Consider the following 25,126-nt stretch of genomic DNA (forward strand, 5'->3'; position numbering starts at 1 on the left):
AAGCCTATTTAATAAGCCTATTTAATAGGCCTATTTAATAAGTCTAATTTGCTGAAATAAGCCTATTTAATAAGCCTATTTAATAGGCCTATTTAATAAGTCTAAGTTGCTGAAATAAGCCTATTTAATAAGCGTAAGTTGCTGGAATGAGCCTATTTATTAAGCCCAAGTTGCTGAAATAAGCCTACTTAATTAGGCTATTTAATAAGCCTAAGTTGCTGAAATAAGCCTATTTAATAAGCGTAAGTTGCTGAAATAAGGCTATTTAATAAGTCTAAGTTGCTGAAATAAGCCTATTTAATAAGCCTAAGTTGCTGAAATAAGCCTATTTAATAAGCCTATTTAATAAGCCTAAGTTGCTGAAATAAGCCTATTTAATAAGCCTATTTAATAGGCCTATTTAATAAGTCTAATTTGCTGAAATAAGCCTATTTAATAAGCCTATTTAATAGGCCTATTTAATAAGTCTAAGTTGCTGAAATAAGCCTATTTAATAAGCCTAAGTTGCTGAATGAGCCTATTTAATAAGCCTAAGTTGCTGAAATAAGCCTATTTAATAAGCCTAAGTTGCTGAATAAGCCTATTTAATAAGCCTAAGTTGCTGAATAAACCTATTTAATAAGTCTAAGTTGCTGAAATAAGCCTATTTAATAAGGCTATTTAATAAGCCTAAGTTGCTGAATAAGCCTATTTAATAAGGCTCTTTAATAAGTCTAAGCTGCTGAAATAAACCTTTTTAATAAGCCTAAGTTGCTAAAATAAGCCTATTTAATGAGGCTATTTAATAAGTCTATTTAATAAGCCTATTTAATAAGCCTATTTAATAAGCCTATTTAATAAGTCTATTTAATAAGTCTATTTAATAAGCCTATTTAATAAGTATTTAATGAGCCTATTTAACAAGCCTATTTATTGAGCCTATTTAATAAGCCTATTTATTGAGCCTATTTAATAAGCCTATTTATTGAGCCTATTTAATAAGCCTATTTATTGAGCCTATTTAATAAGCCTATTTATTGAGCCTATTTAATAAGCCTATTTAATAAGTATATTTAATAAGCCTATTTAATAAGCCTATTTAATATGCCTATTCATTGAGCCTATTTAATAGGCCTATTTAATAAGTTTAAGTTGCTGAAATAAGCCTATTTAATAAGCCTATTTAATAGGCCTATTTAATAAGTCTAAGTTGCCTAAATAAGCCTTTTTAATCAGCGTAAGTTGCTGAAATAAGCCTATTTAATAAGCCCAAGTTGCTGAAATAAGCCTACTTAATTAGGCTATTTAATAAGCCTAAGTTGCTGAAATAAGCCTATTTAATAAGCGTAAGTTGCTGAAATAAGGCTATTTAATAAGTCTAAGTTGCTGAAATAAGCCTATTTAATAAGCCTAAGTTGCTGAAATAAGCCTATTTAATAAGCCTATTTAATAAGCCTAAGTTGCTGAAATAAGCCTATTTAATAAGCCTATTTAATAGGCCTATTTAATAAGTCTAATTTGCTGAAATAAGCCTATTTAATAAGCCTATTTAATAGGCCTATTTAATAAGTCTAAGTTGCTGAAATAAGCCTATTTAATAAGCCTAAGTTGCTGAATGAGCCTATTTAATAAGCCTAAGTTGCTGAAATAAGCCTATTTAATAAGCCTAAGTTGCTGAATAAGCCTATTTAATAAGCCTAAGTTGCTGAATAAACCTATTTAATAAGTCTAAGTTGCTGAAATAAGCCTATTTAATAAGGCTATTTAATAAGCCTAAGTTTCTGAATAAGCCTATTTAATAAGTCTAAGTTGCTGAAATAAGGCTATTTAATAAGCCTAAGTTGCTGAAATAAGGCTATTTAATAAGTTTAAGTTGCTGAAAAAAGCCTATTTAATAAGCCTAAGTTGCTGAAATAAGCCTATTTAATAAGGCTATTTAATGAGCCTAAGTTGCTGAAATAAGCCTATTTAATAAGCCTAAGTTTCTGAACTAAGCCTATTTAAAAAGGTATATTTAATAAGTCTAAGTTGCTGAAATAAACCTATTTAAAAATGCTATTTAATAAGCCTAAGTTGCTGAAATAAACCTGTTTAATAAGGCTATTTAATAAGCATAAGTTGCTGAAATAAGCTTATTTAATAAGCCTAAGTTGCTGAAATAAGCCTATTTAATAAGGCTCTTTAATAAGTCTAAGTTGCTGAAATAAACCTTTTTAATAAGCCTAAGTTGCTAAAATAAGCCTATTTAATGAGGCTATTTAATAAGTCTATTTAATAAGCCTATTTAATAAGCCTATTTAATAAGTCTATTTAATAAGTCTATTTAATAAGCCTATTTAATAAGTATTTAATGAGCCTATTTAACAAGCCTATTTATTGAGCCTATTTAATAAGCCTATTTATTGAGCCTATTTAATATGCCTATTTATTGAGCCTATTTAATAAGCCTATTTATTGAGCCTATTTAATAAGCCTATTTATTGAGCCTATTTAATAAGCCTATTTAATAAGTATATTTAATAAGCCTATTTAATAAGCCTATTTAATATGCCTATTCATTGAGCCTATTTAATAAGCCTATTTAATATGCCTATTTATTGAGCCTATTTAATAAGTCTATTTAATACGCCTATTTAATAGGCCTATTTAATAAGTCTAAGTTGCTGAAATAAGCCTATTTAATAAGCCTATTTAATAGGCCTACTTAATAAGTCTAAGTTGCTGAAATAAGCCTTTTTAATCAGCGTAAGTTGCTGAAATAAGCCTATTTAATAAGCCCAAGTTGCTGAAATAAGCCTACTTAATTAGGCTATTTAATAAGCCTAAGTTGCTGAAATAAGCCTATTTAATAAGCGTAAGTTGCTGAAATAAGGCTATTTAATAAGTCTAAGTTGCTGAAATAAGCCTATTTAATAAGCCTAAGTTGCTGAAATAAGCCTATTTAATAAGCCTATTTAATAAGCCTAAGTTGCTGAAATAAGCCTATTTAATAAGCCTATTTAATAGGCCTATTTAATAAGTCTAATTGGCTGAAATAAGCCTATTTAATAAGCCTATTTAATAGGCCTATTTAATAAGTCTAAGTTGCTGAAATAAGCCTATTTAATAAGCCTAAGTTGCTGAATGAGCCTATTTAATAAGCCTAAGTTGCTGAAATAAGCCTATTTAATAAGCCTAAGTTGCTGAATAAGCCTATTTAATAAGCCTAAGTTGCTGAATAAACCTATTTAATAAGTCTAAGTTGCTGAAATAGGCCTATTTAATAAGGCTATTTAATAAGCCTAAGTTGCTGAATAAGCCTATTTAATAAGTCTAAGTTGCTGAAATAAGGCTATTTAATAAGCCTAAGTTGCTGAAATAAGGCTATTTAATAAGTTTAAGTTGCTGAAATAAGCCTATTTAATAAGCCTAAGTTGCTGAAATAAGCCTATTTAATAAGGCTATTTAATGAGCCTAAGTTGCTGAAATAAGCCTATTTAATAAGCCTAAGTTTCTGAACTAAGCCTATTTAAAAAGGTATATTTAATAAGTCTAAGTTGCTGAAATAAACCTATTTAAAAATCTATTTAATAAGCCTAAGTTACTGAAATAAACCTGTTTAATAAGGCTATTTAATAAGCATAAGTTGCTGAAATAAGCTTATTTAATAAGCCTAAGTTGCTGAAATAAGCCTATTTAATAAGGCTATTTAATAAGTCTAAGTTGCTGAAATAAACCTATTTAATAAGCTTAAGTTGCTAAAATAAGCCTATTTAATGAGGCTATTTAATAAGTCTATTTAATAAGCCTATTTATTAAGCCTATTTAATAAGCCTATTTAATATGCCTATTTAATACGCCTATTTAATAAACATATTTAATAAGTATTTAATGAGCCTATTTAATAAGTCTATTTAATAAGCCTTTTTAATAAGCCTATTTAATAAGTCTATTTAATAAGCTTATTTAATAAGTATTTAATGAGCCTATTTAATGAGCCTATTTATTGAGCCTATTTAATAAGCCTATTTATTGAGCCTATTTAATAAGCCTATTTAATAAGTCTATTTAATAAGCCTATTTAATAAGCCTATTTAACATGCCTATTTATTGAGCCTATTTAATAAGCCTATTTAATAAGCCTATTTATTGAGCCTATTTAATAAGTCTATTTATTAAGCCTATTTAATAAGCCTATTTAATAAGTATTTAATGAGCCTATTTAATAAGTCTATTTAATAAGCCTACTTAATTAGGCTATTTAATAAGCCTAAGTTGCTGAAATAAGCCTATTTAATAAGCGTAAGTTGCTGAAATAAGGCTATTTAATAAGTCTAAGTTGCTGAAATAAGCCTATTTAATAAGCCTAAGTTGCTGAAATAAGCCTATTTAATAAGCCTATTTAATAAGCCTAAGTTGCTGAAATAAGCCTATTTAATAAGCCTATTTAATAGGCCTATTTAATAAGTCTAATTGGCTGAAATAAGCCTATTTAATAAGCCTATTTAATAGGCCTATTTAATAAGTCTAAGTTGCTGAAATAAGCCTATTTAATAAGCCTAAGTTGCTGAATGAGCCTATTTAATAAGCCTAAGTTGCTGAAATAAGCCTATTTAATAAGCCTAAGTTGCTGAATAAGCCTATTTAATAAGCCTAAGTTGCTGAATAAACCTATTTAATAAGTCTAAGTTGCTGAAATAGGCCTATTTAATAAGGCTATTTAATAAGCCTAAGTTGCTGAATAAGCCTATTTAATAAGTCTAAGTTGCTGAAATAAGGCTATTTAATAAGCCTAAGTTGCTGAAATAAGGCTATTTAATAAGTTTAAGTTGCTGAAATAAGCCTATTTAATAAGCCTAAGTTGCTGAAATAAGCCTATTTAATAAGGCTATTTAATGAGCCTAAGTTGCTGAAATAAGCCTATTTAATAAGCCTAAGTTTCTGAACTAAGCCTATTTAAAAAGGTATATTTAATAAGTCTAAGTTGCTGAAATAAACCTATTTAAAAATCTATTTAATAAGCCTAAGTTGCTGAAATAAACCTGTTTAATAAGGCTATTTAATAAGCATAAGTTGCTGAAATAAGCTTATTTAATAAGCCTAAGTTGCTGAAATAAGCCTATTTAATAAGGCTATTTAATAAGTCTAAGTTGCTGAAATAAACCTATTTAATAAGCTTAAGTTGCTAAAATAAGCCTATTTAATGAGGCTATTTAATAAGTCTATTTAATAAGCCTATTTATTAAGCCTATTTAATAAGCCTATTTAATATGCCTATTTAATACGCCTATTTAATAAACATATTTAATAAGTATTTAATGAGCCTATTTAATAAGTCTATTTAATAAGCCTTTTTAATAAGCCTATTTAATAAGTCTATTTAATAAGCTTATTTAATAAGTATTTAATGAGCCTATTTAATGAGCCTATTTATTGAGCCTATTTAATAAGCCTATTTATTGAGCCTATTTAATAAGCCTATTTAATAAGTCTATTTAATAAGCCTATTTAATAAGCCTATTTAACATGCCTATTTATTGAGCCTATTTAATAAGCCTATTTAATAAGCCTATTTATTGAGCCTATTTAATAAGTCTATTTATTAAGCCTATTTAATAAGCCTATTTAATAAGTATTTAATGAGCCTATTTAATAAGTCTATTTAATAAGCCTATTTAATAAGGCTATTTAATGAGCCTAAGTTGCTGAAATAAGCCTATTTAATAAGCCTATTTAATAGGCCTATTTAATAAGTCTAAGTTGCTGAAATAAGCCTATTTAATAAGCCTAAGTTTCTGAATGAGCCTATTTAATAAGCCTAAGTTGCTGAAAACAGCCTATTTAATAAGCCTAAGTTGCTGAATAAGCCTATTTAATAAGCCTAAGTTGCTGAATAAACCTATTTAATAAGTCTAAGTTGCTGAAATAAGCTTATTTAATAAGGCTATTTAATAAGCCTAAGTTGCTGAATAAGCCTATTTAATGAGGCTATTTAATGAGCCTAAGTTGCTGAAATAAGACTATTTAATAAGCCTAAGTTTCTGAACTAAGCCTATTTAAAAAGGTATATTTAATAAATCTAAGTTGCTGAAATAAACCTATTTAAAAATGCTATTTAATAAGCCTAAGTTGCTGAAATAAACCGGTTTAATAAGGCTATTTAATAAGCATAAGTTGCTGAAATAAGCTTATTTAATAAGCCTAAGTTGCTGAAATAAGCCTATTTAATAAGGCTCTTTAATAAGTCTAAGTTGCTTAAATAAACCTTTTTAATAAGCCTAAGTTGCTAAAATAAGCCTATTTAATGAGGCTATTTAATAAGTCTATTTAATAAGCCTATTTAATAAGCCTATTTAATAAGCCTATTTAATAAGTCTATTTAATAAGTCTATTTAATAAGCCTATTTAATAAGTATTTAATGAGCCTATTTAAAAAGCCTATTTATTGAGCCTATTTAATAAGCCTATTTATTGAGCCTATTTAATAAGCCTATTTATTGAGCCTATTTAATAAGCCTATTTATTGAGCCTATTTAATAAGCCTATTTATTGAGCCTATTTAATAAGCCTATTTAATAAGTATATTTAAGAAGCCTATTTAATAAGCCTATTTAATATGCCTATTCATTGAGCCTATTTAATAAGCCTATTTAATATGCCTATTTATTGAGCCTATTTAATAAGTCTATTTATTAAGCCTATTTAATAAGCCTATTTAATAAGTATTTAATGAGCCTATTTAATAAGTCTATTTAATAAACCTATTTAATAAGGCTATTTAATAAGTCTATTTAATAAGTCTATTTAATAAGCCTATTTAATAAGTATTTAATGAGCCTATTTAACAAGCCTATTTATTGAGCCTATTTAATAAGACTATTTATTGAGCCTATTTAATATGCCTATTTATTGAGCCTATTTAATAAGCCTATTTATTGAGCCTATTTAATAAGCCTATTTATTGAGCCTATTTAATAAGCCTATTTAATAAGTATATTTAATAAGCCTATTTAATAAGCCTATTTAATATGCCTATTCATTGAGCCTATTTAATAAGCCTATTTAATATGCCTATTTATTCAGCCTATTTAATAAGTCTATTTAATACGCCTATTTAATAGGCCTATTTAATAAGTCTAAGTTGCTGAAATAAGCCTATTTAATAAGCCTATTTAATAGGCCTACTTAATAAGTCTAAGTTGCTGAAATAAGCCTTTTTAATCAGCGTAAGTTGCTGAAATAAGCCTACTTAATAAGCCCAAGTTGCTGAAATAAGCCTACTTAATTAGGCTATTTAATAAGCCTAAGTTGCTGAAATAAGCCTATTTAATAAGCGTAAGTTGCTGAAATAAGGCTATTTAATAAGTCTAAGTTGCTGAAATAAGCCTATTTAATAAGCCTAAGTTGCTGAAATAAGCCTATTTAATAAGCCTATTTAATAAGCCTAAGTTGCTGAAATAAGCCTATTTAATAAGCCTATTTAATAGGCCTATTTAATAAGTCTAAGTTGCTGAAATAAGCCTATTTAATAAGCCTAAGTTGCTGAATGAGCCTATTTAATAAGCCTAAGTTGCTGAAATAAGCCTATTTAATAAGCCTAAGTTGCTGAATAAGCCTATTTAATAAGCCTAAGTTGCTGAATAAACCTATTTAATAAGTCTAAGTTGCTGAAATAAGCCTATTTAATAAGGCTATTTAATAAGCCTAAGTTGCTGAATAAGCCTATTTAATAAGTCTAAGTTGCTGAAATAAGGCTATTTAATAAGCCTAAGTTGCTGAAATAAGGCTATTTAATAAGTTTAAGTTGCTGAAATAAGCCTATTTAATAAGCCTAAGTTGCTGAAATAAGCCTATTTAATAAGGCTATTTAATGAGCCTAAGTTGCTGAAATAAGCCTATTTAATAAGCCTAAGTTTCTGAACTAAGCCTATTTAAAAAGGTATATTTAATAAGTCTAAGTTGCTGAAATAAACCTATTTAAAAATGCTATTTAATAAGCCTAAGTTGCTGAAATAAACCTGTTTAATAAGGCTATTTAATAAGCATAAGTTGCTGAAATAAGCTTATTTAATAAGCCTAAGTTGCTGAAATAAGCCTATTTAATAAGGCTATTTAATAAGTCTAAGTTGCTGAAATAAACCTATTTAATAAGCCTAAGTTGCTAAAATAAGCCTATTTAATGAGGCTATTTAATAAGTCTATTTAATAAGCCTATTTAGTAAGCCTATTTAATAAGCCTATTTAATATGCCTATTTAATACGCCTATTTAATAAACATATTTAATAAGTATTTAATGAGCCTATTTAATAAGTCTATTTAATAAGCCTTTTTAATAAGCCTATTTAATAAGTCTATTTAATAAGCTTATTTAATAAGTATTTAATGAGCCTATTTAATGAGCCTATTTATTGAGCCTATTTAATAACCCTATTTATTGAGCCTATTTAATAAGCCTATTTAATAAGTCTATTTAATAAGCCTATTTAATAAGCCTACTTAACATGCCTATTTATTGAGCCTATTTAATAAGCCTATTTAATAAGCCTATTTATTGAGCCTATTTAATAAGTCTATTTATTAAGCCTATTTAATAAGCCTATTTAATAAGTATTTAATGAGCCTATTTAATAAGTCTATTTAATACGCCTATTTAATAAGGCTATTTAATGAGCCTAAGTTGCTGAAATAAGCCTATTTAATAAGCCTATTTAATAGGCCTATTTAATAAGTCTAAGTTGCTGAAATAAGCCTATTTAATAAGCCTAAGTTTCTGAATGAGCCTATTTAATAAGCCTAAGTTGCTGAAAAAAGCCTATTTAATAAGCCTAAGTTGCTGAATAAGCCTATTTAATAAGCCTAAGTTGCTGAATAAACCTATTTAATAAGTCTAAGTTGCTGAAATAAGCTTATTTAATAAGGCTATTTAATAAGCATAAGTTGCTGAATAAGCCTATTTAATAAGGCTATTTAATGAGCCTAAGTTGCTGAAATAAGACTATTTAATAAGCCTAAGTTTCTGAACTAAGCCTATTTAAAAAGGTATATTTAATAAATCTAAGTTGCTGAAATAAACCTATTTAAAAATGCTATTTAATAAGCCTAAGTTGCTGAAATAAACCGGTTTAATAAGGCTATTTAATAAGCATAAGTTGCTGAAATAAGCTTATTTAATAAGCCTAAGTTGCTGAAATAAGCCTATTTAATAAGGCTCTTTAATAAGTCTAAGTTGCTTAAATAAACCTTTTTAATAAGCCTAAGTTGCTAAAATAAGCCTATTTAATGAGGCTATTTAATAAGTCTATTTAATAAGCCTATTTAATAAGCCTATTTAATAAGCCTATTTAATAAGCCTATTTATTGAGCCTATTTAATAAGCCTATTTATTGAGCCTATTTAATAAGCCTATTTATTGAGCCTATTTAATAAGCCTATTTATTGAGCCTATTTAATAAGCCTATTTAATAAGTATATTTAATAAGCCTATTTAATAAGCCTATTTAATATGCCTATTCATTGAGCCTATTTAATAAGCCTATTTAATATGCCTATTTATTGAGCCTATTTAATAAGTCTATTTAATAAGCCTATTTAATAAGCCTATTTAATAAGTATTTAATGAGCCTATTTAATAAGTCTATTTAATAAGCCTATTTAATAGGCCTATTTAATAAGTCTAAGTTGCTGAAATAAGCCTATTCAATCAGCCTATTTAATACGCCTATTTAATAAGTCTAAGTTGCTGAAATAAGCCTTTTTAATCAGCTTAAGTTGCTGAAATAAGCCTATTTAATAAGCCCAAGTTGCTGAAATAAGCCTACTTAATTAGGCTATTTAATAAGCCTAAGTTGCTGAAATAAGCCTATTTAATAAGCGTAAGTTGCTGAAATAAGGCTATTTAATAAGTCTAAGTTGCTGAAATAAGCCTATTTAATAAGCCTAAGTTGCTGAAATAAGCCTATTTAATAAGCCTAAGTTGCTGAAATAAGCCTATTTAATAAGCCTATTTAATAGGCCTATTTAATAAGTCTAATTTGCTGAAATAAGCCTATTTAATAAGCCTATTTAATAGGCCTATTTAATAAGTCTAAGTTGCTGAAATAAGCCTATTTAATAAGCCTAAGTTGCTGAATGAGCCTATTTAATAAGCCTAAGTTGCTGAAATAAGCCAATTTAATAAGCCTAAGTTGCTGAATAAGCCTATTTAATAAGCCTAAGTTGCTGAATAAACCTATTTAATAAGTCTAAGTTGCTGAAATAAGCCTATTTAATAAGGCTATTTAATAAGCCTAAGTTGCTGAATAAGCCTATTTAATAAGTCTAAGTTGCTGAAATAAGGCTATTTAATAAGCCTAAGTTGCTGAAATAAGGCTATTTAATAAGTTTAAGTTGCTGAAATAAGCCTATTTAATAAGCCTAAGTTGCTGAAATAAGCCTATTTAATAAGGCTATTTAATGAGCATAAGTTGCTGAAATAAGCCTATTTAATAAGCCTAAGTTTCTGAACTAAGCCTATTTAAAAAGGTATATTTAATAAGTCTAAGTTGCTGAAATAAACCTATTTAAAAATGCTATTTAATAAGCCTAAGTTGCTGAAATAAACCTGTTTAATAAGGCTATTTAATAAGCATAAGTTGCTGAAATAAGCTTATTTAATAAGCCTAAGTTGCTGAAATAAGCCTATTTAATAAGGCTATTTAATAAGTCTAAGTTGCTGAAATAAACCTATTTAATAAGCCTAAGTTGCTAAAATAAGCCTATTTAATGAGGCTATTTAATAAGTCTATTTAATAAGCCTATTTATTAAGCCTATTTAATAAGCCTATTTAATAAGCCTATTTAATACGCCTATTTAATAATCATATTTAATAAGTATTTAATGAGCCTATTTAATAAGTCTATTTAATAAGCCTTTTTAATAAGCCTATTTAATAAGTCTATTTAATAAGCCTATTTAATAAGTATTTAATGAGCCTATTTAATGAGCCTATTTATTGAGCCTATTTAATAAGCCTATTTATTGAGCCTATTTAATAAGCCTATTTAATACGTCTATTTAATAAGCCTATTTAATAAGCCTATTTAACACGCCTATTTATTGAGCCTATTTAATAAGCCTATTTAATAAGCCTATTTAATAAGCCTATTTAATGAGTATTTAATGAGCCTATTTAATAAGTCTATTTAATAAGCCTATTTAATAGGCCTATTTAATAAGTCTAAGTTGCTGAAATAAGCCTATTTAATAAGCCTATTTAATAGGCCTATTTAATAAGTCTAAGTTGCTGAAATAAGCCTATTTAATAAGCCTAAGTTTCTGAATGAGCCTATTTATAAGCCTAAGTTGCTGAAATAAGCCTATTTAATAAGCCTAAGTTGCTGAATAAGCCTATTTAATAAGCCTAAGTTGCTGAAATAAGCCTATTTAATAAGTCTAAGTTGCTGAAATAAGGCTATTTAATAAGCCTAAGTTGCTGAAATAAGCCTATTTAATAAGCCTAACTTGCTGAAATAAGGCTATTTAATAAGTCTAAGTTGCTGAAATAAGCCTATTTAATAAGCCTAAGTTGCTAAAATAAGCCTATTTAATGAGGCTATTTAATACATCTATTTAATAAGCCTATTTTTAATAAGCCTATTTAATAAGCCTATTTAATACGCTTATTTAATAAACCGATTTAATAAGTATTTAATGAGCCTATTTAATAAGTCTATTTAATAATCCTTGTTAATAAGCTTATTTAATATGCCTATTTAATAAGCCTATTTAATAAGTGTATTTAATAAGGCTATTTAATGAGCCTAAGTTGCTGAAATAAGCCTATTTTATAAGCCTATTTAATAGGCCTATTTAATCAGCGTAAGTTGCTGAAATAAGCCTATTTAATAAGCCCAAGTTGCTGAAATAAGCCTACTTAATTATGCTATTTAATAAGCCTAAGTTGCTGAAATAAGCCTATTTAATAAGCGTAAGTTGCTGAAATAAGGCTATTTAATAAGTCTAAGTTGTTGAAATAAGCCTATTTAATAAGCCTATTTAATGGGCCTATTTAATAAGTCTATGTTGCTGAAATAAGCCTATTTAATAAGCCTAAGTTGCTGAATGAGCCTTTTTAATAAGCCTAAGTTGCTGAAATAAGCCTATTTAATAAGCCTAAGTTGCTGAATAAGCCTATTTAATAAGCCTAAGTTGCTGAATAAACCTATTTAATAAGTCTAAGTTGCTGAAATAAGCCTATTTAATAAGGCTATTTAATAAGCCTAAGTTGCTGAATGAGCCTATTTAATAAGTCTAAGTTGCTGAAATAAGGCTATTTTACAAGCCTATTTAATAGGCCTATTTAATCAGCGTAAGTTGCTGAAATAAGCCTATTTAATAAGCCCAAGTTGCTGAAATAAGCCTACTTAATTATGCTATTTAATAAGCCTAAGTTGCTGAAATAAGCCTATTTAATAAGCGTAAGTTGCTGAAATAAGGCTATTTAATAAGTCTAAGTTGTTGAAATAAGCCTATTTAATAAGCCTATTTAATGGGCCTATTTAATAAGTCTATGTTGCTGAAATAAGCCTATTTAATAAGCCTAAGTTGCTGAATGAGCCTTTTTAATAAGCCTAAGTTGCTGAAATAAGCCTATTTAATAAGCCTAAGTTGCTGAATAAGCCTATTTAATAAGCCTAAGTTGCTGAATAAACCTATTTAATAAGTCTAAGTTGCTGAAATAAGCCTATTTAATAAGGCTATTTAATAAGCCTAAGTTGCTGAATGAGCCTATTTAATAAGTCTAAGTTGCTGAAATAAGGCTATTTAATAAGCCTAAGTTGCTGAAATAAGGCTATTTAATAAGGTTAAGTTGCTGAAATAAGCCTATTTAATAAGCCTAAGTTGCTGAAATAAACCTATTTAATAAGGCTATTTAATGAGCCTAAGTTGCTGAAATAAGCCTATTTAATAAGCCTAAGTTTCTGAACTAAGCCTATTTAAAAAGGTATATTTAATAAGTCTAAGTTGCTGAAATAAACCTATTTAAAAATGCTATTTAATAAGCCTAAGTTGCTGAAATAAACCTGTTTAATAAGGCTATTTAATAAGCATACGTTGCTGAAATAAGCTTATTTAATAAGCCTAAGTTGCTGAAATAAGCCTATTTAATAAGGCTATTTAATAAGTCTAAGTTGCTGAAATAAACCTATTTAATAAGCCTAAGTTGCTAAAATAAGCCTATTTAATGAGGCTATTTAATAAGTCTATTTAATAAGCCTATTTATTAAGCCTATTTAATAAGCCTATTTAATATGCCTATTTAATACGCCTATTTAATAAACATATTTAATAAGTATTTAATGAACCTATTTAATAAGTCGATTTAATAAGCCTTTTTAATAAGCCTATTTATTGAGCCTATTTAATAAGCCTATTTATTGAGCCTATTTAATAAGCCTATTTATTGAGCCTATTTAATAAGCCTATTTAATAGGCCTATTTAATAAGTCTAAGTTGCTGAAATAAGCCTATTTAATACGCCTATTTAATAGGCCTATTTAATAAGTCTAAGTTGCTGAAATAAGCCTATTTAATAAGCCTAAGTTTCTGAATGAGCCTATTTATAAGCCTAAGTTGCTGAAATAAGCCTATTTAATAAGCCTAAGTTGCTGAATAAGCCTATTTAATAAGCCTAAGTTGCTGAAATAAGCCTATTTAATAAGTCTAAGTTGCTGAAATAAGGCTATTTAATAAGCCTAAGTTGCTGAAATAAGCCTATTTAATAAGCCTAACTTGCTGAAATAAGGCTATTTAATAAGTCTAAGTTGCTGAAATAAGCCTATTTAATAAGCCTAAGTTGCTAAAATAAGCCTATTTAATGAGGCTATTTAATACGTCTATTTAATAAGCCTATTTTTAATAAGCCTATTTAATAAGCCTATTTAATACGCTTATTTAATAAACCGATTTAATAAGTATTTAATGAGCCTATTTAATAAGTCTATTTAATAATCCTTGTTAATAAGCTTATTTAATATGCCTATTTAATAAGCCTATTTAATAAGTGTATTTAATAAGGCTATTTAATGAGCCTAAGTTGCTGAAATAAGCCTATTTAATAAGCCTATTTAATAGGCCTATTTAATCAGCGTAAGTTGCTGAAATAAGCCTATTTAATAAGCCCAAGTTGCTGAAATAAGCCTACTTAATTATGCTATTTAATAAGCCTAAGTTGCTGAAATAAGCCTATTTAATAAGCGTAAGTTGCTGAAATAAGGCTATTTAATAAGTCTAAGTTGTTGAAATAAGCCTATTTAATAAGCATATTTAATGGGCCTATTTAATAAGTCTATGTTGCTGAAATAAGCCTATTTAATAAGCCTAAGTTGCTGAATGAGCCTTTTTAATAAGCCTAAGTTGCTGAAATAAGCCTATTTAATAAGCCTAAGTTGCTGAATAAGCCTATTTAATAAGCCTAAGTTGCTGAATAAACCTATTTAATAAGTCTAAGTTGCTGAAATAAGCCTATTTAATAAGGCTATTTAATAAGCCTAAGTTGCTGAATGAGCCTATTTAATAAGTCTAAGTTGCTGAAATAAGGCTATTTAATAAGCCTAAGTTGCTGAAATAAGGCTATTTAATAAGTTTAAGTTGCTGAAATAAGCCTATTTAATAAGCCTAAGTTGCTGAAATAAACCTATTTAATAAGGCTATTTAATGAGCCTAAGTTGCTGAAATAAGCCTATTTAATAAGCCTAAGTTTCTGAACTAAGCCTATTTAAAAAGGTATATTTAATAAGTCTAAGTTGCTGAAATAAACCTATTTAAAAATGCTATTTAATAAGCCTAAGTTGCTGAAATAAACCTGTTTAATAAGGCTATTTAATAAGCATACGTTGCTGAAATAAGCTTATTTAATAAGCCTAAGTTGCTGAAATAAGCCTATTTAATAAGGCTATTTAATAAGTCTAAGTTGCTGAAATAAACCTATTTAATAAGCCTAAGTTGCTAAAATAAGCCTATATAATGAGGCTATTTAATAAGTCTATTTAATAAGCCTATTTAGTAAGCCTATTTAATAAGCCTATTTAATATGCCTATTTAATACGCCTATTTAATAAACATATTTAATAAGTATTTAATGAACCTATTTAATAAGTCGATTTAATAAGCCTTTTTAATAAGCCTATTTAATAAGTCAATTTAATAAGCCTATTTAATAAGAATTTAATGAGCCTATTTAATGAGCCTATTTATTGAGCCTATTTAATAAGCCTATTTATTGAGCCTATTTAATAAGCCTATTTAATAAGTCTATTTAATAAGCCTATTTAATAAGCCTATTTAACACGCCTATTTATTGAGCCTATTTAATAAGCCTATTTAATAAGCCTATTTATTGAGCCTATTTAATAAGTGTATTTATTAAGCCTATTTAATAAGCCTATTTAATAAGTATTTAATGAGCCTATTTAATAAGTCTATTTAATAAGCCAATTTAATAAGGCTATTTAATGAGCCTAAGTTGCTGAATGAGCCTATTTAATAAGCCTAAGTTGCTGAAAAAAGCCTATTTAATAAGCCTAAGTTGCTGAATAAGCCTATTTAATAAGCCTAAGTTGCTGAATAAACCTATTTAATAAGTCTAAGTTGCTGAAATAAGCTTATTTAATAAGGCTATTTAATAAGCCTAAGTTGCTGAATAAGCCTATTTAATAAGGCTATTTAATGAGCCTAAGTTGCTGAAATAAGACTATTTAATAAGCCTAAGTTTCTGAACTAAGCCTATTTAAAAGGTAGATTTAATAAATCTAAGTTGCTGAAATAAACCTATTTAAAAATGCTATTTAATAAGCCTAAGTTGCTGAAATAAACCTGTTTAATAAGGCTATTTAATAAGCATAAGTTGCTGAAATAAGCTTATTTAATAAGCCTAAGTTGCTGAAATAAGCCTATTTAATAAGGCTCTTTAATAAGTCTAAGTTGCTGAAATAAACCTTTTTAATAAGCCTAAGTTGCTAAAATAAGCCTATTTAATGAGGCTATTTAATAATTCTATTTAATAAGCCTATTTAATAAGCCTATTTAATAAGCCTATTTAATAAGTCTATTTAATAAGTCTATTTAATAAGCCTATTTAATAAGTATTTAATGAGCCTATTTAACAAGCCTATTTATTGAGCCTATTTAATAAGCCTATTTATTGAGCCTATTTAATAAGCCTATTTATTGAGCCTATTTAATAAGCCTATTTATTGAGCCTATTTAATAAGCCTATTTATTGAGCCTATTTAATAAGCCTATTTAATAAGTATATTTAATAAGCCTATTTAATAAGCCTATTTAATATGCCTATTCATTGAGCCTATTTAATAAGCCTATTTAATATGCCTATTTATTGAGCCTATTTAATAAGTCTATTTAATAAGCCTATTTAATAAGCCTATTTAATAAGTATTTAATGAGCCTATTTAATAAGTCTATTTAATAAGCCTATTTAATAGGCCTATTTAATAAGTCTAAGTTGCTGAAATAAGCCTATTTAATAAGCCTATTTAATAGGCCTATTTAATAAGTCTAAGTTGCTGAAATAAGCCTTTTTAATCAGCGTAAGTTGCTGAAATAAGCCTATTTAATAAGCCCAAGTTGCTGAAATAAGCCTACTTAATTAGGCTATTTAATAAGCCTAAGTTGCTGAAATAAGCCTATTTAATAAGCGTAAGTTGCTGAAATAAGGCTACTTAATAAGTCTAAGTTGCTGAAATAAGCCTATTTAATAAGCCTAAGTTGCTGAAATAAGCCTATTTAATAGGCCTAAGTTGCTGAATGAGCCTATTTAATAAGCCTAAGTTGCTGAAATTAGCCTATTTAATAAGCCTAAGTTGCTGAATAAGCCTATTTAATAAGCCTAAGTTGCTGAATAAACCTATATAATAAGTCTAATTTGCTGAAATAAGCCTATTTAATAAGCCTATTTAATAGGCCTATTTAATAAGTCTAAGTTGCTGAAATAAGCCTATTTAATAAGCCTAAGTTGCTGAATGAGCCTATTTAATAAGCCTAAGTTGCTGAAATTAGCCTATTTAATAAGCCTAAGTTGCTGAATAAGCCTATTTAATAAGCCTAAGTTGCTGAATAAACCTATATAATAAGTCTAAGTTGCTGAAATAAGCCTATTTAATAAGGCTATTTAATAAGCCTAAGTTGCTGAATAAGCCTATTTAACAAGTCTAAGTTGCTGAAATAAGGCTATTTAATAAGCCTAAGTTGCTGAAATAAGGCTATTTAATAAGTTTAAGTTGCTGAAATAAGCCTATTTAATAAGCCTAAGTTGCTGAAATAAGCCTATTTAATAAGGCTATTTAATGAGCCTAAGTTGCTGAAATAAGCCTGTTTAATAAGGCTATTTAATAAGCATAAGTTGCTGAAATAAGCCTATTTAATAAGGCTATTTAATAAGTCTAAGTTGCTGAAATAAACCTATTTAATAAGCCTAAGTTGCTAAAATAAGCCTATTTAATGAGGCTATTTAATAAGTCTATTTATTAAGCCTATTTATTAAGCCTATTTAATAAGCCTATTTAATATGCCTATTTAATACGCCTATTTAATAAACATATTTAATAAGTATTTAATGAGCCTATTTAATAAGTCTATTTAATAAGCCTTTTTAATAAGCCTATTTAATAAGTCTATTTAATAAGCCTATTTAATAAGTATTTAATGAGCCTATTTAATGAGCCTATTTATTGAGCCTATTTAATAAGCCTATTTATTGAGCCTATTTAATAAGCCTATTTAATAAGTCTATTTAATAAGCCTATTTAATAAGCCAATTTAACACGCCTATTTATTGAGCCTATTTAATAAGCCTATTTAATAAGCCTATTTATTGAGCCTATTTAATGAGTCTATTTATTAAGCCTATTTAATACGCCTATTTAATGAGTATTTAATGAGCCTATTTAATAAGTCTATTTAAAAAGCCTATTTAATAAGGCTATTTAATGAGCCTAAGTTGCTGAAATAAGCCTATTTAATAAGCCTATTTAATAGGCCTATTTAATAAGTCTAAGTTGCTGAAATAAGCCTATTTAATAAGCCTAAGTTTCTGAATGAGCCTATTTAATAAGCCTAAGTTGCTGAATAAACCTATTTAATAAGTCTAAGTTGCTGAAATAAGCTTATTTAATAAGGCTATTTAATAAGCCTAAGTTGCTGAATAAGCCTATTTAATAAGGCTATTTTAATAAGTTTAAGTTGCTGAAATAAACCTTTTTAATAAGCCTAAGTTGCTAAAATAAGCCTATTTAATGAGGCTATTTAATAAGTCTATTTAATAAGCCTATTTAATAAGCCTATTTAATAAGCCTATTTAATAAGTCTATTTAATAAGTCTATTTAATAAGCCTATTTAATAAGTATTTAATGAGCCTATTTAAAAAGCCTATTTATTGAGCCTATTTAATAAGCCTATTTATTGAGCCTATTTAATAAGCCTATTTATTGAGCCTATTTAATAAGCCTATTTATTGAGCCTATTTAATAAGCCTATTTATTGAGCCTATTTAATAAGCCTATTTAATAAGTATATTTAATAAGCCTATTTAATAAGCCTATTTAATATGCCTATTCATTGAGCCTATTTAATAAGCCTATTTGATATGCCTATTTATTGAGCCTATTTAATAAGTCTATTTAATAAGCCTATTTAATAAGCCTATTTAATAAGTATTTAATGAGCCTATTTAATAAGTCTATTTAATAAGCCTATTTAATAGGCCTATTTAATAAGTCTAAGTTGCTGAAATAAGCCTATTTAATCAGCCTATTTAATACGCCTATTTAATAAGTCTAAGTTGCTGAAATAAGCCTTTTTAATCAGCGTAAGTTGCTGAAATAAGCCTATTTAATAAGCCCAAGTTGCTGAAATAAGCCTACTTAATTAGGCTATTTAATAAGCCTAAGTTGCTGAAATAAGCCTATTTAATAAGCGTAAGTTGCTGAAATATGGCTATTTAATAAGTCTATTTAATAAGCCTATTTAATAAGCCTATTTAATAAGCCTATTTAATAAGTCTATTTAATAAGTCTATTTAATAAGCCTATTTAATAAGTATTTAATGAGCCTATTTAAAAAGCCTATTTATTGAGCCTATTTAATAAGCCTATTTATTGAGCCTATTTAATAAGCCTATTTATTGAGCCTATTTAATAAGCCTATTTATTGAGCCTATTTAATAAGCCTATTTATTGAGCCTATTTAATAAGCCTATTTAATAAGTATATTTAATAAGCCTATTTAATAAGCCTATTTAATATGCCTATTCATTGAGCCTATTTAATAAGCCTATTTAATATGCCTATTTATTGAGCCTATTTAATAAGCCTATTTAATAAGCCTATTTAATAAGTATTTAATGAGCCTATTTAATAAGTCTATTTAATAAGCCTATTTAATAGGCCTATTTAATAAGTCTAAGTTGCTGAAATAAGCCTATTTAATCAGCCTATTTAATACGCCTATTTAATAAGTCTAAGTTGCTGAAATAAGCCTTTTTAATCAGCGTAAGTTGCTGAAATAAGCCTATTTAATAAGCCCAAGTTGCTGAAATAAGCCTACATAATTAGGCTATTTAATAAGCCTAAGTTGCTGAAATAAGCCTATTTAATAAGCGTAAGTTCCTGAAATAAGGCTATTTAATAAGTCTAAGTTGCTGAAATAAGCCTATATAATAAGCCTAAGTTGCTGAAATAAGCCTATTTAATAAGCCTATTTAATAAGCCTAAGTTGCTGAAATAAGCCTATTTAATAAGCCTATTTAATAGGCCTATTTAATAAGTCTAATTTGCTGAAATAAGCCTATTTAATAAGCCTATTTAATAGGCCTATTTAATAAGTCTAAGTTGCTGAAATAAGCCTATTTAATAAGCCTAAGTTGCTGAATGAGCCTATTTAATAAGCCTAAGTTGCTGAAATAAGCCTATTTAATAAGCCTAAGTTGCTGAATAAGCCTATTTAATAAGCCTAAGTTGCTGAATAAACCTATTTAATAAGTCTAAGTTGCTGAAATAAGCCTATTTAATAAGGCTATTTAATAAGCCTAAGTTGCTGAATAAGCCTATTTAATAAGTCTAAGTTGCTGAAATAAGGCTATTTAATAAGCCTAAGTTGCTGAAATAAGGCTATTTAATAAGTTTAAGTTGCTGAAATAAGCCTATTTAATAAGCCTAAGTTGCTGAAATAAACCTATTTAATAAGGCTATTTAATGAGCCTAAGTTGCTGAAATAAGCCTATTTAATAAGCCTAAGTTTCTGAACTAAGCCTATTTAAAAAGGTATATTTAATAAGTCTAAGTTGCTGAAATAAACCTATTTAAAAATGCTATTTAATAAGCCTAAGTTGCTGAAATAAACCTGTTTAATAAGGCTATTTAATAAGCATAAGTTGCTGAAATAAGCTTATTTAATAAGCCTAAGTTGCTGAAATAAGCCTATTTAATAAGGCTATTTAATAAGTCTAAGTTGCTGAAATAAACCTATTTAATAAGCCTAAGTTGCTAAAATAAGCCTATTTAATGAGGCTATTTAATAAGTCTATTTAATAAGCCATTTATTAAGCCTATTTAATAAGCCTATTTAATAAGCCTATTTAATACGCCTATTTAATAAACATATTTAATAAGTATTTAATGAGCCTATTTAATAAGTCTATTTAATAAGCCTTTTTAATAAGCCTATTTAATAAGTCTATTTAATAAGCCTATTTAATAAGTATTTAATGAGCCTATTTAATGAGCCTATTTATTGAGCCTATTTAATAAGCCTATTTATTGAGCCTATTTAATAAGCCTATTTAATAAGTCTATTTAATAAGCCTATTTATTAAGCCTATTTAACACGCCTATTTATTGAGCCTATTTAATAAGCCTATTTAATAAGCCTATTTATTGAGCCTATTTAATAAGTCTATTTAATAAGCCTATTTAATAAGCCTATTTAATAAGTATTTAATGAGCCTATTTAATAAGTCTTTTTAATAAGCCTATTTAATAAGGCTATTTAATGAGCCTAAGTTGCTGAAATAAGCCTATTTAATAAGCCTATTTAATAGGCCTATTTAATAAGTCTAAGTTGCTGAAATAAGCCTATTTAATAAGCCTAAGTTTCTGAATGAGCCTATTTAATAAGCCTAAGTTGCTGAAAAAAGCCTATTTAATAAGCGTAAGTTGCTTAATAAGCCTATTTAATAAGCCTAAGTTGCTGAATAAACCTATTTAATAAGTCTAAGTTGCTGAAATAAGCTTATTTAATAAGGCTATTTAATAAGCCTAAGTTGCTGAATAAGCCTATTTAATAAGGCTATTTAATGAGCCTAAGTTGCTGAAATAAGACTATTTAATAAGCCTAAGTTTTTGAACTAAGCCTATTTAAAAAGGTATATATAATAAGTCTAAGTTGCTGAAATAAACCTATTTAAAAATGCTATTTAATAAGCCTAAGTTGCTGAAATAAACCTGTTTAATAAGGCTATTTAATAAGCATAAGTTGCTGAAATAAGCTTATTTAATAAGCCTAAGTTGCTGAAATAAGCCTATTTAATAAGGTTCTTTAATAAGTCTAAGTTGCTGAAATAAACCTATTTAATAAGCCTAAGTTGCTAAAATAAGCCTATTTAATGAGGCTATTTAATAAGTCTATTTAATAAGCCTATTTAATAAGCCTATTTAATAAGCCTATTTAATAAATCTATTTAATAAGTCTATTTAATAAGCCTATTTAATAAGTATTTAATGAGCCTATTTAACAAGCCTATTTATTGAGCCTATTTAATAAGCCTATTTATTGAGCCTATTTAATAAGCCTATTTATTGAGCCTATTTAATAAGCCTATTTATTGAGCCTATTTAATATGCCTATTTATTGAGCCTATTTAATAAGCCTATTTAATAAGTATATTTAATAAGCCTATTTAATAAGCCTATTTAATAAGCCTATTCATTGAGCCTATTTAATAAGCCTATTTAATATGCCTATTTATTGAGCCTATTTAATAAGTCTATTTAATAAGCCTATTTAATAAGCCTATTTAATAAGTATTTAATGAGCCTATTTAATAAGTCTATTTAATAAGCCTATTTAATAGGCCTATTTAATAAGTCTAAGTTGCTGAAATAAGCCTATTTAATAAGCCTATTTAATAGGCCTATTTAATAAGTCTAAGTTGCTGAAATAAGCCTATTTAATCAGCCTATTTAATACGCATATTTAATAAGTCTAAGTTGCTGAAATAAGCCTTTTTAATCAGCGTAAGTTGCTGAAATAAGCCTATTAATAAGCCCAAGTTGCTGAAAAAAGCCTACTTAATTAGGCTATTTAATAAGCCTAAGTTGCTGAAATAAGCCTATTTAATAAGCGTAAGTTGCTGAAATAAGGCTATTTAATAAGTCTAAGTTGCTGAAATAAGCCTATTTAATAAGCCTAAGTTGCTGAAATAAGCCTATTTAATAATCATATTTAATAGGCCTATTTAATAAGTCTAATTTGCTGAAATAAGCCTATTTAATAAGCCTATTTAATAGGCCTATTTAATAAGCCTAAGTTGCTGAAATAAGCCTATTTAATAAGCCTAAGTTGCTGAATAAGCCTATTTAATAAGCCTAAGTTGCTGAATAAACCTATTTAATAAGTCTAAGTTGCTGAAATAAGCCTATTTAATAAGGCTATTTAATAAGCCTAAGTTGCTGAATAAGCCTATTTAATAAGTCTAAGTTGCTGAAATGAGGCTATTTAATAAGCCTAAGTTGCTGAAATAAGGCTATTTAATAAGTCTAATTTGCTGAAATAAGCCTATTTAATAAGCCTATTTATTGAGCCTATTTAATAAGCCTATTTAATAAGCCTTTTAATAAGCCTATTTAATAAGTCTATTTAATAAGCCTATTTAATAAGTATTTAATGAGCCTATTTAATGAGCCTATTTATTGAGCCTATTTAATAAGCCTATTTATTGAGCCTATTTAATAAGCCTATTTAATAAGTCTATTTAATAAGCCTATTTAATAAGCCTATTTAACACGCCTATTTATTGAGCCTATTTAATAAGCCTATTTAATAAGCCTATTTATTGAGCCTATTTAATAAGTCTATTTAATAAGCCTATTTAATAAGCCTATTTAATAAGTATTTAATGAGCCTATTTATTGAGCCTATTTAATAAGCCTATTTATTGAGCCTATTTAATAAGCCTATTTAATAAGTATATTTAATAAGCCTATTTAATAAGCCTATTTAATATGCCTATTCATTGAGCCTATTTAATAAGCCTATTTAATATGCCTATTTATTGAGCCTATTTAATAAGCCTATTTAATAAGCCTATTTAATAAGTATTTAATGAGCCTATTTAATAAGTCTATTTAATAAGCCTATTTAATAGGCCTATTTAATAAGTCTAAGTTGCTGAAATAAGCCTATTTAATCAGCCTATTTAATACGCCTATTTAATAAGTCTAAGTTGCTGAAATAAGCCTTTTTAATCAGCGTAAGTTGCTGAAATAAGCCTATTTAATAAGCCCAAGTTGCTGAAATAAGCCTACATAATTAGGCTATTTAATAAGCCTAAGTTGCTGAAATAAGCCTATTTAATAAGCGTAAGTTGCTGAAATAAGGCTATTTAATAAGTCTAAGTTGCTGAAATAAGCCTATTTAATAAGCCTAAGTTGCTGAAATAAGCCTATTTAATAAGCCTATTTAATAAGCCTAAGTTGCTGAAATAAGCCTATTTAATAAGCCTATTTAATAGGCCTATTTAATAAGTCTAATTTGCTGAAATAAGCCTATTTAATAAGCCTATTTAATAGGCCTATTTAATAAGTCTAAGTTGCTGAAATAAGCCTATTTAATAAGCCTAAGTTGCTGAATGAGCCTATTTAATAAGCCTAAGTTGCTGAAATAAGCCTATTTAATAAGCCTAAGTTGCTGAATAAGCCTATTTAATAAGCCTAAGTTGCTGAATAAACCTATTTAATAAGTCTAAGTTGCTGAAATAAGCCTATTTAATAAGGCTATTTAATAAGCCTAAGTTGCTGAATAAGCCTATTTAATAAGTCTAAGTTGCTGAAATAAGGCTATTTAATAAGCCTAAGTTGCTGAAATAAGGCTATTTAATAAGTTTAAGTTGCTGAAATAAGCCTATTTAATAAGCCTAAGTTGCTGAAATAAGCCTATTTAATAAGGCTATTTAATGAGCCTAAGTTGCTGAAATAAGCCTATTTAATAAGCCTAAGTTTCTGAACTAAGCCTATTTAAAAAGGTATATTTAATAAGTCTAAGTTGCTGAAATAAACCTATTTAAAAATGCTATTTAATAAGCCTAAGTTGCTGAAATAAACCTGTTTAATAAGGCTATTTAATAAGCATAAGTTGCTGAAATAAGCTTATTTAATAAGCCTAAGTTGCTGAAATAAGCCTATTTAATAAGGCTATTTAATAAGTCTAAGTTGCTGAAATAAACCTATTTAATAAGCCTAAGTTGCTAAAATAAGCCTATTTAATGAGGCTATTTAATAAGTCTATTTAATAAGCCATTTATTAAGCCTATTTAATAAGCCTATTTAATAAGCCTATTTAATACGCCTATTTAATAAACATATTTAATAAGTATTTAATGAGCCTATTTAATAAGTCTATTTAATAAGCCTTTTTAATAAGCCTATTTAATAAGTCTATTTAATAAGCCTATTTAATAAGTATTTAATGAGCCTATTTAATGAGCCTATTTATTGAGCCTATTTAATAAGCCTATTTATTGAGCCTATTTAATAAGCCGATTTAATAAGTCTATTTAATAAGCCTATTTATTAAGCCTATTTAACACGCCTATTTATTGAGCCTATTTAATAAGCCTATTTAATAAGCCTATTTATTGAGCCTATTTAATAAGTCTATTTAATAAGCCTATTTAATAAGCCTATTTAATAAGTATTTAATGAGCCTATTTAATAAGTCTTTTTAATAAGCCTATTTAATAAGGCTATTTAATGAGCCTAAGTTGCTGAAATAAGCCTATTTAATAAGCCTATTTAATAGGCCTATTTAATAAGTCTAAGTTGCTGAAATAAGCCTATTTAATAAGCCTATGTTTCTGAATGAGCCTATTTAATAAGCCTAAGTTGCTGAAAAAAGC

This window comes from Petromyzon marinus, unplaced genomic scaffold (genome assembly GCF_048934315.1).
Source record: "Petromyzon marinus isolate PM22_M1 ecotype Great Lakes invasive population unplaced genomic scaffold, UKy_Petmar_22M1.pri1.0 PM_G_Scaffold_8, whole genome shotgun sequence".
Taxonomy (NCBI): domain Eukaryota; kingdom Metazoa; phylum Chordata; class Hyperoartia; order Petromyzontiformes; family Petromyzontidae; genus Petromyzon; species Petromyzon marinus.